Source organism: Lepisma saccharinum, chromosome 22 (genome assembly GCF_977018435.1).
Source record: "Lepisma saccharinum chromosome 22, izLepSacc3.1, whole genome shotgun sequence".
NCBI lineage: Eukaryota > Metazoa > Arthropoda > Insecta > Zygentoma > Lepismatidae > Lepisma > Lepisma saccharinum.
In genome coordinates, this window is record NC_139250.1 from 17,666,043 (window position 1) to 17,680,932 (window position 14,890).

At 38.5% G+C, this 14,890-nt stretch overlaps 1 non-coding gene across 1 annotated transcript; it reads right to left on the reverse strand.

Moving 5' to 3' along the window:
- Positions 1–13,035: 13,035 nt before the first annotated feature.
- On the reverse strand, positions 13,036–13,108 carry TRNAR-UCG (transfer RNA arginine (anticodon UCG)). Its single transcript has one exon. It is a non-coding gene; the product is annotated as a tRNA-Arg (tRNA).
- Between the last annotated feature and the right edge of the window lie 1,782 nt (positions 13,109–14,890).

Here is a 14,890-nt window from a genome sequence, read left to right on the forward strand (position 1 = left end):
AACTTAAGACGAGTGGACGCCTTAACCCGCTTTTTTTATTATTAATAAAGGGAATACCCCCTACACGGAGGTATACCCCACCATTCACACTTTTTCTCACTTTTACACTTTTTCAATTGTTACAGTTTCTCATTTTCTTATCACCTGGAGAAACACAAATACCCATGCCTTACCCGGGACTCGAACCCAGAACCCCTGGCGTTGTAGCGCGCTCTGCTAACCATTCCGCCACGGAGGTCGACGCTTGGCTATTTTTTAAATTTTTTTTTAATACAGTAAAACCTCGTTAATCCGGACTAATGGGGGGATAAGTTTACCGGTTCAACGAATGTCCGGATTAACTGAAATAACATAAAAGAACAGTGTAAAGTGCATTAAAACTCCGTTTATAGCAACAAAACACGTTTATTATGTTGTATTTAAAGGGCATAGACCTAAATACACTATACAGAACAGGACAAAGTCTACGGGAAATAGAATTTCATCAGTGGTTGTCTGCCTTTTCTCTGGGAAGTTCTCTTGTTGATTTCTAACCACATCTAAAATCTTGTATTCTGCTTTATTTTCTTTTTGCCTTTTGCCTGTCAGGATTAAGCAAAGTCCGGCTTATCGGCGTTCGGATTAACGAGATTTTACTGTAATACCATTTCATACACTTTACACTAGTATTAACGTTCCGATTACAAACCTTTCTCTCTAAATTTAAGATCCTTATAATCAATAATTGTAGATCTAACACAATAACATTTTAATCATACTAACACTATTAAATGTAAACCAATGAATATTCTGGTCTGCGAATAATCATTGGTCCATTTTCAGGTATGATAATCATACCTATATATAAAAAAAAAATAATTACAAATAAAGAATAAAGAACGGGAACGGGGGAGTCCGGTTAAAATTTCGCGTCACTGACGTTCCGGTGTAATTTAAGACACCGGGACAATAGTGCATCCGAATGTACCCTCTCCCTGGAAACCCTAATGCTAGCATTTTATGATCAAAGAGTTTGTTTCCTGGTGGAGGTATATTATTGTACTATAGTGCATCGGATTCCACTTTAAAGATCCAGCCCTGATTGGTTTATCTGAACACAAACTGAATCTAAAAAAACCTCTAAGGCCCGATTGTATAAAGCAGTTAATCCTCGATTAGCCACAAAAATTGATCTGCAGTCAGGCTGAACTCTGATTTTGTGTTGCATAAAAGTTGAACTGAGATTAAGTCCCTTCGATCTGCGGTCAAAGTTGACTCGCGATTTTTCTCCACGTGGAACTCGCACAAGCAATAAATGGCCGTTTAGTATCTAATTTACGTGATTTTACCAAATTTGCAACATGTTCGAATATTTAGTATGTCCAGCACCTCAGATTTATTCTTTATTCAAATATTAAATACATGCATTTTCCGGAACATACTTTAAAATGTTTGCTGTTCAGTGTTGGACAATTTGCAACATCACAGGCACACTAGCAACATGTCTGGATTTGCCACGTTGCCAAACGTATTTCTTTGACCGAAGATCAGGATTTGATCTAAGATCGACAAATCGACAGTTAGCTTTATACAACATGGTAGAAGCTTCAACTTAGTTCATTCCCGGATCGTAGGTAAAATCTGATCTTCAGTTAGTGATGTTTATACAACCGGCCCGTAATGTCTTGATGTGATACACGAGTTTTTAATCCGTCCATTTTATGCAGAAACAGACTAATCGGGACTGGGCCTATATTTTAAAGTGGGAGCCGAACCACTACGTGCCTTCCGCAGGGATCTTTGATTACAAGGCGATGACGTCATCACAACGCCGTCGGTAAGGTACTGTATGTAATATTTTTGAAGTTGTTGTTAATAGGAATAGCCACAAAATTCGGATAACGGTTATCCGAATTTCAAATTATCCGATATCCATTTCGGATATTTCCGAATTTTATCCGGATTTGCCCATCCCTAATGTAGAAAAGTCCGCACATTATATTTCCAATGTTACATCTTATAGTCTTGTAGATGTTCCCCTCCCAGGGAAAAATTCTAGATCCGCCTGTGCCGTTATCCATAGAATCTGGAGAGACGTGATTATCTATTGGCAGACCTTTAGTTGGAAAGCATACAGCAGCAACGAGAAACGGCACAGCCGAGTGTTTAACCCTCGGATGCATGTGTGGGGTCATTTTGACCCCACTGTCTGTTTTTTTCCTGGTATTATAATAAAATCTAAATAAAAAATTCTGATTTTCTGTGACATCTTACCATGCTACTTCAGCTATAGGAACATGTATAAATAAATTTCTTACAATTTATTTTTAATTATATTTTTAACGTTTTTTTAACAATACCCCTCCTTTCCATGTGTGGGGTCATTCTGACCCCAGCCTGAAAACAGCAGGAAAACATTCATAAAGGGAAATTGATCCTAAATATTATGTTCAATTATGCACAAACTAAACGCAATCATCTCAAGGTCAACCACTCACCCTGCCATAACACTGCAAAGTGCGCATGCGCAGATGTATTTGGCGCGGATCGAGGAGATACAAGCCACCAGTTATTATTTAACGAGGCGGCGTGTAAGTCTGTCGGTACTTCTACAGTTCGTCGTTTAGATTTCATTGTTGCGTACGAAGATTGATTGATTGATTGATTGATTTAGTTTATTTTACTTCGCGTTTTGTGCCTCTTGGCTAATTTGCGAAGATGGGGATGAGTGATGAAATGGATGAAAATGGACATTCACAAACAACCATACCCGACCGGGATTCGAACCCGGGAACCTTGGCGTCGCAGCGCGATGTGCTAACCACTCGGCCACAAGGTCGGGCTTGCGTACGAAGAGATGCCGACAGCGTCTGGTAGGGCGTCGCATTGTGTTTGTGACCAGGTACTTTCTTAGTGCTGTTTTGTACCACTCTAAAAGCGTCTTTGTATTATTACATTGAAAGTGACACTGACAGTAATGACCACAAGAGGATTAATTCTGAATAAAATTCACGAGCTGCTAGAAGAAGACGATGATGGTGTTGCCAGTTACACGGACAGCTTTAACGAAGAGGATGGTGTTACAGAAGCGGAAGAGGTTCCGAAAGAGAGCAGTGATGTTGAAACAGACATAAGCAGTGAAGACCGTGAAGAGGATGATGCAACAGATGACCAAGGAACTTTCGGCATGATCTCAAAGAATGGAATTCAGTGGAAAAGCTAGCAGTCAAGCTCTTATCAGACTGCTGCACACAACATCATACGAGAACCTACACTTACCAATATCAAGACAAGACAGCCTTGCACATCACAATTGGCCTTCCATGAAAATGAGATCCGAAGAAAAACAAAAATGTCATTCTACTCAGCACCATGCATCATGACATACATATTGATGATGATGATTCTAAGAAGAAGCCAGAAATCATACAGTTTTACAACCAAACAAAGAGTGGAGTGGACGCCATGGACAAACTGGTTCAAACATACACCTGCAGAAGACAGACACGTCCATGGCCAATGGCCCTATTTTATAACGAAATCAATGTAGGCGTTCTCAATGCATACACATGCTACTTGTCACAGCATTCTGATTACACTTCAGGCGTCAGTCACAAACACCTTATGTTCCTTATCGAGTTGGCGAATGAGTTGATTCTTCCTCACATGCGGGGGAGGTGCCAAAGCTTGAACCTGAAGAAACCAGTAACCGAGGCAATGAAACTTTGCGGCGTAGTAAGATAGGCACAGAGACTGGAGGATAGATCTTCAAAGAAAAGAGTAAGATGCCAGGTCTGCACAAGACAAGAGGACAGGAAGACGACGGAACGTTGTAGAAGATGTGGCAAACCTCTGTGCAAAGTCCACAGCAGTGTGATTGTGGTATGCTCAGAATGCGAGTGACGTGTATTTAATTGCCATGAGATGCCGGCACATTCTTCTTTTTATTTCTTTTATTATTATTTTTTTATTCTTATTTTTTTAATTTATTTTTTCTAGAAAAAATAATATTTAGTTCTGTATTGTGTTATCTGTAAAATACTGTTTCTCAAGTCAACTGAAGTTCTGTTAATTGCGAGCGAAGTGTAACTACCATTAATATGTAGAACAGTGAATTGTCAAGACATTGTTATTTTTGGGGGGGGGTTAAATAATAATAATAGAAGTGTAATTGTTTCCTATGTTATATTCAGAGAAATTTTTGATCAATAAACCATATTTGCTGAACTATTTACTCTGTCGTACATATTTCAATGCATAATTGCATTGGGGTCAAATTGACCCCACATATGTAAAGTTGTAAAAAAAAAGTGACATGCATCCGAGGGTTAAGTGGCTAAAGAAACGCTCTCGTAAATTCCATTCGCCGGTCGCCTATCTTCATTAGGCGTTCGGTCGTTAAGTCCTTGTTGCTAGCTTTAACTCTGATCCTTGTGATTCGATTGGGGGCGTGTTGCATTGTTCTGGGTGGCAAAAACATTCCACGTGGCACAAACATCATAAACTAGCTTGAATGTCACATGTGACGACGTTCCTCGTTAAGTTGTCTTGGAAGACTGACTGCTTTTTGACTTGTATTGTTCTTTCGTAACTGACTTGGCTTCTAAACATGGACCAGTGTTGAATCCAGCCCCACCCCCCTCCCTGGGAGGAAACTTCACGGGGGGATGTCACAAGCATCAAATTATAATACCACGCGGTGGCTCAGTCGGTAACGCGTCTGGCTACCATGCTAAAGGTTCCGGGTTCGATCCCCGGCCGGTTCAAATACGGGAACTTTTCTAACGATGGAAGCGGCCCCGGCGCCCACCCAGCGTCGAATGACATGGGTACCTGGGGGAAACCCTGGGGGGTAAAGGCGGTCAGGGGCGTGATGCTGATCACATCACCCCCACTCACGACCGGATCAAGAAAGTGTGGGGCGTTACCCCCACACCCCCTATACGCCTTCATGGCGTGGTGCTATGCACAGGGGAGCACTTTACCTTTACCTTATATCATAAAATTGTTTCTTACAACTGATATGTAAAATGTAAAGTTCCTCCTGCGTATAGCACCTTGCCGTGAAGGCACATTTAATGAATGTGAGGGAGGGCCCCACACATTCTCGACCTAGTACATTTTGGAGGGGATGTGATCAGCATCACGCTCCGGCAGCCTTTACCCCCTAGGGTTGCCCCCAGGTACGCATAGATTTGAGGCTGGGTGAGCCCCAGAGCCGACCTTGGATCACCTGACATGTAATTAAGTATAATTAGGTTTAATTAACTATCATTTTAAGAATAAGGTCACGAGAATCAATAAAATAATAATAATAATAATAATAACTAGGGCTGAGCCGATACCAGTGGTACCGGTAAGTATCGGTTGAAATTTTCCCACCGATATCATCCGATTCCATTGTCTTTCAGTCTCTATGACCAAGGCCAAGAACAACATTTGTCCTTTTCAAAAGTTCGTTCACCCTTCCTTGTGGCAGACGCTAAAACGCTCCGCAGGGAGATTACCCGAAATATGGACAAACTACCACCCTCCTGAGAAGCAGATGATCGACAAGATCAAAGGCATGGGCAAAGTGAAAGCTGGGACCAAACTTCTGGAAGGCATGCATCTACCTGGTAAAGACTGTATGTAAATAAAATAAATCATTTTGTTTCCAATTCGTGTTCGCAAACTCGTGAGGTAAGAAAGATGGACATTTTTCAAACAACATTACTACCGTGATGGGCCGCGATTTTTTTTTTTAGTCAACTTGTGAATGCGGGTTCATTTCTTGCTCTCTGATTGGCTGTTGGAAAGTTACGGTGCTCTGATTTTGAGAATATCTTATTTCCTATTTTTCAGCGAAAATTTGTGTTTTCTAATCTAACCTAATCTAACCTAACGTACAGCGCAAGTAAGATATTCTCACAATCAGAGCACCGTAACTTTCCAACAGCCAATTCAGAGAGCAAGAAATGAACCCGCATTCACAAGTTGACTGGAAAAGAAAATGCGCTTCCGGGCCAGATGAATGCGGAGCTCTTGGGAAAGACGGACAGCAGTATTACATGTTACAAGGTGCCGAAAACCACAGTATTGGACAACAGAACATTCCAAAATATTTAGCAAACATAACCTAATACTACAAGAATTTTAAAAATGCATTAAAAATATACAATTGTTACATTTCAACTATAGAACTATAAAAGTTTTTAAATAATTGTCCTTGTATATGAAGTTGAAAATTGGGTACTATTATCGTATGAGGGAAACACCTACGAATCATATATTTCGGACTTCTTTACATTGCTAACGTGTTATTTTCGAATGTGGAACATTTCCTAAAGTGAAATAATGCATATCAAAGTCTATTTCTTAGATTTACGAGTACTTACTGTTACCTGTGTTTCGAATCTGTAACACATTATGGCCGTGATAGCGTACTGGTTTAGGGGGCGTTCTGAGAGTGTTTTGTCGATTCATGCAGTGTTGCAACCTCGTTCACCGGAAAATATCTACTTTCGTGCCCGGATTTGAAATTATGCTAATACGTCGCAAACCATTGACGTTAGCCTCACAAACCATTGACGTTAGACCCAAAAACCATTCACGTTAGCCCCAAAAACCATTTTCCGTAAGGTTAGGTTAGGTTAAGTTAGGTTAGGCAAGCATAGTTAAAAAAAATAATTAAAAATACTCGACACGTCATGTTATAGTGAAAACACGGCGAGGCTGAAACACTGGCTACGAGGTTGCATCATCTTAACACACGGAACATTGCACTCTCGTGCAGAAAGCAAATGGCGGGAGCAGAAACAGCGTGTCGGACAGAGATTTTCGCAGAAAACAACACGCATTCACATTAAAATGGATCAAATCTACATTGAGGAACTTCCACAATGCTAAAGAAAATGATTTCGGTAAGTACTTTCTCCTGTAAATTTGAAGGAATCCGATTCCCTCATACGATAATGTTACCGAAAATTGTTTTAACAACATTATCAATATCTATCTCACGGTATTCGAATTATAACTGCTTATGAGATACAGAACATACTTGTTATTTTTGTATTTCTTATCAAGACACAATAATTCGCTATTTCCTCTCAAATTGTATGATTTCACCTTAAGGAGTTTTGGTAACATATATTTTCCCTCAAAGATTCCTTCCATATAAGGAGACCCCGGATTTTTAGGTTCTAAAAAGAGTGCTTTTAGGTTTCTAAAATAGGTTCTAAAAATCCTAAAATAGGTTCTAAAAATCCTAAAATAGGGTCTAAAAATCCTAAAATAGGGTCTAAAAATCCTAAAATAGGTTCTAAAAATCCTAAAATAGGGTCTAAAAATCCTAAAATAGGTTCTAAAAATCCTAAATTAGGCTCAAAAAAGCCTGAAGTAGGTTCCAAAAAATGTAAAAAGGTTCAAAATTCATGAAAAATACTGATTACAACCGTTGAAATAAAAATTTCAATTTTTGGATACATTGGAATCGTGCAGACCCTTTATATTGTTAATATATATCTGTATATTTGTGTGTGTGTGTGTGTGTGTGTGTGTGTGGTGAGAGGCGGTAATAAGTAAGGTTAAAATAGAGAAAATATCTGCCTGTACCATTGAATTTTTTTAAATTTCGGCTTGAAAACCAGTAAGTATAGTTGAATTTCATCATGATCCTAGAGTGACCACCCTGAATACATAACAATTCTTTCATGTTATCCACAGTGACACGTTCTTTAGTCAAAAGAACATGATTTAACTAAAATAAGTTCACATGAAGGACTCGAAAGCATTCGCGTGATGCCTCTCAGGGTATGGGGTAATATATCTCTGTTAGTTCGTCAAATAAAATCACAGTTAAGTTTTCACTAAGAAAAAGGAAGTATATTTTCCTTCTTTGCAAACTAAATACTTATATCCTAACATATAATCCATGTCACTCCAAGAAATTAAACTTCTTATAATTCAACTTGATCACTCTATTCAAAGACCGAGCCCGAACTTCCAAAGTCAAGACAAAATATTTCATTCTCACGCCACTGCCTGTGAGAATGAAATATTACTTTATGACAAGTTTGCGTGAAAGCAAAGTTGTACAATATTACATTTCATGTTAGGTAGACTTCGATATATTCGCGGAAACATGTTGTGCACTGAAGAAAAAAATACAAGTGCATAGCCTAGTGTAAATATAGTGTACATAAATGCTCATTTGAACTTGTCTTTTCTGGTATACACAGTACATTATGTTCAACGTACTTGGAAGATGTATCTTGTAATAAATAATAATAATAACAAGTGGTGTGCGGTATCTAGAAAAGTCTGGACCGGGATCGGAAAGAAAAATTCCGTCCCGAACCAGACTTCAGCAAATGACTTCCCTACTTTTCTGGATCCCGAGCAGTCGGGAAATTCCGAATGGTCATTTCAAAACGGTATTAATTCTTTTCTTTTCTACATTGCAAGTGCCTGGAACTTATCGGAAATTGTTAGTTTTCATCCCAGAAATGCAATCACTTAAGGTGAAAATGACGTGTAGAATTTGAAATTTCCAGAGCGTCGGAAAATTTCCCGACTAGTCGAGAAATTGCGAATATTTCCCGTCCCGAATAACGGGATTTTAAAAAAAATCCGTTCCGATCAATAATATTCTGTCCCGCATAACAATAAGTACCTATCGATATTTATTTTCAATTTGTCTAAAGCCACAAAATGTAAATGGGTGGAAATGCTCATTTGTGTACTCGATTTCGTATGTTCAGTTTCTGGCATGGTTTTCCTATCTGCATAGTGCAACACTAGTGCATAGATTTGGAATTCATTTCATGGATAAATTCACTTCTTACCATCGTTTCGTCATCACGAGTAAACAACGGATTGGCCCAACCTATACTTCTAATAACCTTGCTCGTAATTGCCACGGTAACAGCTCTTACAAGATAAGTATATACAGGTTAGTCACTATCATGACATTATCAGTGATAGGTAAATTACAGAAATTAAGATTAGATTGATTGATTTAGTTTATTTTACTTCGCGTTTTGTGCCTCTTGGCTAATTTGCGAAGATGGGGATGAGTGATGAAATGATGAAATAGATGAATGGACATTCACAAACAACCAAGCCCGATCAGGATTCGAACCCGGGACCCTTGGCGTCGCAGCGCGATGTGCTAACCACTCGGCCACAGGGTCGGGCAATTAAGATTAGAGAACAATAAACATTTGTACAAGAGAAAAGATAATTAATAACAATAAATATTAGTGCAGTGGGAAAGGACGTGTCAACAGTCAAACTTAGCTTTTTTTCAGTGAGGATCATCTTACGTATTTAACATGATCTTTCAACAAAAACAGTCAGTGGTGCAAATTTGAATGTTGAAACGTTACTTTGCAAGGCATGAATGCCACAAAGCACAGAACGATCGTGCAGGTAACAGTGGCGCCAGACATTTTGCTTTGTTTAGAGCAGGGGTTTCCAAACTTTTTGTTTCACGGCGCCCTTAGTGTTTCAAAATCTTTCCGTGCTGCCCAAGTCAGAATGTAGGCTTGTCTAACACTTGTGGTTAGGTTGCTTGCCTGAAGTTAAAAATTAAGCACATATTTCAAATTCAGAACTCGTAAAGGTACTAAATAAGCATATATTTCGAACAATCATATAATTGAATATATTGGAACATTTCGCGGCGCGCCTATAAGCCAGCCTGGGGCGCCCTGGGGTCAGGTCGCACACTTTGGGAACCACTGGTTCAGAGCTCTGAAAAACATCATTGGACTTGGAGGAAGAAAAATTGACAGAAATTTTGTTTCAAACACGTTAATCATTGACATTTTTCGGTACCAAAGCAAGAAAATACCTCTGTGTGATACAAAAATTCTTAAAAACCTTAAAAAAATACATAAAAACCTAAGAAAAGGTTTGATTTAAGCGCATAAACCTAAAATAGGTTTTAACAAGCAAAATAGGTTATTTTAGGCACTATAAAACTTTGTCAGTTGTTGCGTTTTTTTTTATGAAACGCTGACATAACTTGTTATTTCTTACATACCTGCAAAGAAAAAATAGGTTAAAAACCTACAATCCGAGGTCTACATATAAGATATAATTCGCTTTTTAGCTCTGACATCAAGTCTGTCTATTTCTAGATGATTCAGCAGGTTATCATACTCATAATAGCATTTGAATAGCTTGAATTTGTAATATATAAATATGATAAATCTGTTTTGTATTTTTTCTATTGATTGTTTCATCTTAGCACTACATGCGTAATACCAATGTGACTGTTGGTATGGACCGATACCGAAGAAATTGTTTTTATTGCAAATGACAGAGAATGATGGACAGCATAGCATAAAGAGGCCTTATTTTAATAACTGTATTTACATATATTTCTACGTCGCTTATCTCCCTCTCCAGGTTAACCCAAACGACAAGAATGAATTGTGTTTACATGAAATTGAAGAGGAGACACAATCCACCGATTTCTTTTTATTTGGCGTAACTGCAACACGTTAAAAAGTCTTGCAATAATTCAAAAAACCTTTCTTTGCATCGTCTGAGTCTACAGAAGTTTATATAACACAAAATTACCAAATGTCACATACAATACATTTTTGCACAAATGTCAATACATTTTAAAGTGTTATAAATATAATGCTACATGAGAATAATTTGGGAGCTATTTAATGTCATTAAAGGAATGTAATGTGATGAGTAGGGAGCGGAAGTTGATGACCTAAAAAATATAGGTATATTACATATAGAATGTCCTAAAAAATGGGAAAAAATATATTTCTCTTAAGTTTATAGTACGTCGCTTTTCTGTATATACGGATAATTGTAACGATGAGAATTAACGATTTAATGGATTCCTGAACATGATTTTAACCTTGGACATCTAACCAGAAAGCGATGAAGCTGACATGTATATGAAGAATTTGTGTAACATTTTTTATTCATACGAACATGGACCAACTGAAATTTTACTGCTGCTGCTGCTGCTAATAATAATAATTATTATTATTATTTTCATTATATTTGTTTAGACCCGGTGGAGGCACATGGTGGTTCGTATCCCACTTTAAACTGTAGGTTCAGTACCGATTAGCCTTACTGTGCATAAAGTGGACTTAAAACACCAAATCAAACAATCAATCATATTTGTTTAGGTGAAGGGAAAAAATAATCCAGAAAGGGAAATTTTGCCCCTTTGAAAGGGAAATTGTGCTCTCAGATTGCGGCAACACTGCCTCTCAGTTGGCACCTTCACACAAGCTTGAAGCTTATCCTGATCGATAATTTAAATGCTTTCATTATTTTGACTTTAATTACAAATAGGGCTGAATCAGTGCTCATTACAACGAAAAAACAGAAAGAAAAAAGACACGTTCTACATTACATTAAAGATAGCCAAAGTGAGTATGGTTGCCAAATTTCTTAGCTATTGTAGGAATGCTGTGCCAGGTTGCTGAAATTATCGGGAGGGGCCGGGGGGCAAGATACAAAATGGAATAATAATAATAATAATAATATTGAGTTGCGTCACTGCAGATTTCTTTTGAGAAAACTGGCCAGTCCGAGCGACACGTGCAGCTTATGGTATCACTTCGGTGCGGAAAGATTGCATTTTTTCCCGAAGGATCGAAGATTAAAGTTTTCAAGATCCCAGAAATCAGAGTTTTATTTGATGAGAGGTGAAACAACATTAACTTTATGACTAACATTTTCCCATAAATTTTAAATATTCTTCGACGAAATATGTAAAAGTTAAGAACAAAATAGAATAACTGTATTTCAACATAATAATTAAGAATACGTATAATGGAAAAAAAAGTTGTGATCGATATTCAGTCAACCGGAAAAATTTCCACAATAATACAACAATAATCGGGTGTTCGACGTGCTGACCCCACGTCCCCCCATTAGTGGTTGAAGATCTCCACACCTCTAGGCAGGATTGTGGGGGGGAGACTGGCAGTCGGGAGATAAACCAAGGCCAGTGACGGCGATTAGGGGGGGCTGTTGCCCCCCACTTTTCGCCGCTTTTGCCCCCGCACTATGCTAAACCATATTTACACAGGGGGAAGGGAATATACTGTCTTTGCCCCCCCCCCCGGTTTTGTAACCTAAACGCCGCCACTGGCCAAGGCGCTTACGGGTTGTCGAGTCACGGGTTATTATTATTAATAACATAACATAACCCCACAGCGCTACAGCCCTTGAAGGGCCTGGGCTTACCTACCGACTGCTGGTCTCCCTCCCACACTGTTCCTCCGTCACCTGTTATAGCGTGGAGATCTTAGTGGTGACGAGTGATCAGCCCGACGAACCCCCAGCCGTTGTTGTAGGTCTTCTTGACCGGGTTACGCTCACTCACTCGGAGCTTCCCAATTTCCTCACGATGGTTGGTTGCCACCGGCCCTATACGTAGGCCGAATAAATTCCGACCAGACCCGGATTCGAACCTACGCCGTCCCGCAGCGAACGATCTCAAGACGAGTGAACGCCTTAACCCGCTCGACTACGGAGGAGGACTATTATTATTAATACATTTGGAATAACACTGGTTTATTTTTAATACTTTGGTTATTTTATAATAATCGTAACCAAGATAATAATTTAATAGCAGATGTAATAATAATTATTATTATCATTTCTGCAATTCAAATTATATAAAATGTGGGGCGTTACCCCCACACTCCCCTATACGCCTTCATGGCGTGGCTAAGCACAGGGGAGCACTTTACTTTTTTTAAAATGGCCTGACCCCCACAAAAATTTCTGGCGACGCCCATAACTGTAACTCATTTACTTTTTGATCCAGTAACTATAACAGAAACTCAGTTAATTTTTCAACTTCGGAACTGTAACACTAATTCAGTTACTGCACAGTAACGTATTGTAAAATACCCAATAAATAATTATCTACGTACATAGAAAACGACTTTGGTATGAGTGACTTTGTAGTTACGAGTACCATTTGTAATCGTTTTCATAACACAGAAGAGCGAAATGATGCAAGCGTGATACTTATATAAAACGAACACTATCTATGCTAGGAAAAAAAAGTTACTCTTTCGACCGTGACAGGACTCGAACCTGCAATCTTCGGATCCGAAGTCCGACGCCTTATCCATTAGGCCACACGGTCACATGGGCGTCTACTTCTTTCAAATCGATAACATAACTGGTGAACGGATCTGGTTTACATGGTAAGAGAGTCGCCTCGGTCTCATGCCAGTAGCTAGACAGAAGGCAGTGAGTGGCATGTCCAGGATTTTCGCCTTTTCTTGTCTGTGACGCTAAACATACTGGGCCAAACGGGGAAGTATGGCCCCCACCAACACCCCCTCGGCACGCCACTGTTAGAGTGGACCATCCACCCTCGAGTTTCTAAATTACTTGAGCGAGGCACATCATTTATCATGAAATAATTTTATTTTCCTGTATAAAATTATCGAGAACTATTGATTTGATTTTTGTTATTTAGCGTAGCTTTTCTGTCACTATTGGCTAATCACGACGATGAGGATGCGTGATGATATGATGAAGGTAGGGTTGCCAGACGTCCCGTATATATGTCCCGGTGTCCCGGAAAATGTTCTCTTTTGTCCCGTATTTAGCTAAAGAAACAACGAATTCAAATTTCAAAATCATTTTATACAACAAAAAATTAATAACAATTTATAACTAACCTAATTGGATACCAATTACCATTTACCACTCAATCCTCATATTAACATTGACGTAGAACTGCTCATTGTCGATTTTCGATATGACATTTCTATGATGACTGTTCAGTGGACCAAAGAACGAAATCGGTTGGACTTAACGCTTGCCAGTTCTAGTGAATGAGAATAAGTCATGTTCTGAATTTTTTAGTAATGCATTGGAAAAAACAGTCCTCTTAAAAGACGCCAAGAGTTCGCTCAAATATTAATATATTTTGTCAAAATGTTAAAAATTAGGGATTAGCAATGCTTTAAACAGCAATTAGTAATGATTAGAAATGATATATATTTTTTAACTATATCTATGTCTATATAATCTGTATGTCCCGTTTTTTTTATTTCAGAAATCTGATAGCCCTAAAGGTGCACTCACAGAGAGCACCCATGCTCAGGCCGATATTCGAATCCCTGGTGTCGTAGTGCGCTGTGCTAACCACTACACCACTGAGGCCGACACTCCGGCTGTAAAAAATTATCTTAATGATAAATAGGTGTTGTGATAAATGTGAAAGAAAATGGATACTTTTAAATAAAAATTTGGTGTACAGAAAGAGAAGAGAAAGAATGAGAAAGAAAAGGAAGTTTACAGAAATTAATGAGAATGGGAAAGAAAAAATTAGGTGTACAGAAAGAAAGATAAAGAAAAGGATGCTTACAGAAATTAAAGAGAATGGGAAAGAAAAAAATGAGGTGTACAGAAAGAAAGAAAAGGAAGCTTGCAGAGATTAAAGACAAAATTAGACAGAAATAAATTAATGCGAGAGACAGAATGAGAATGAGAAAAAAAGGATGTGAACAGAAATAAATAAGAGAAAGAACGAGATGATAAATGTGGTATACAGGCAAGGAGAATTACTGAGAAAGAAAAATAAAGCTTACAGGAATTAAAGCGAGACAGAATGAGAGAGATAAGGAGGTAGACAGAAATAAATCAGAGAAAGAATGAAGAATAAATATAGTGTACAGAAAGAAAGAGAAAAGGAAGCTTAGAGAAATTAAAGAGACAGACAGAATGAGGACGAATAGTGGGCTGGACAGAAATAAAAGAGGAAATGAGAAAGAATTTGAAAGAATAAGGACAGCTAGAGAGGTGCCACAGGTAACAAGAGCCAAAGGAATGAAGTGAAGGGGAAAAGTAGGTGAAAAAATAAATACAAGGAGAAAATAAAAGATTAAACATGGGAGAGAGGGAGAGAGAGAGA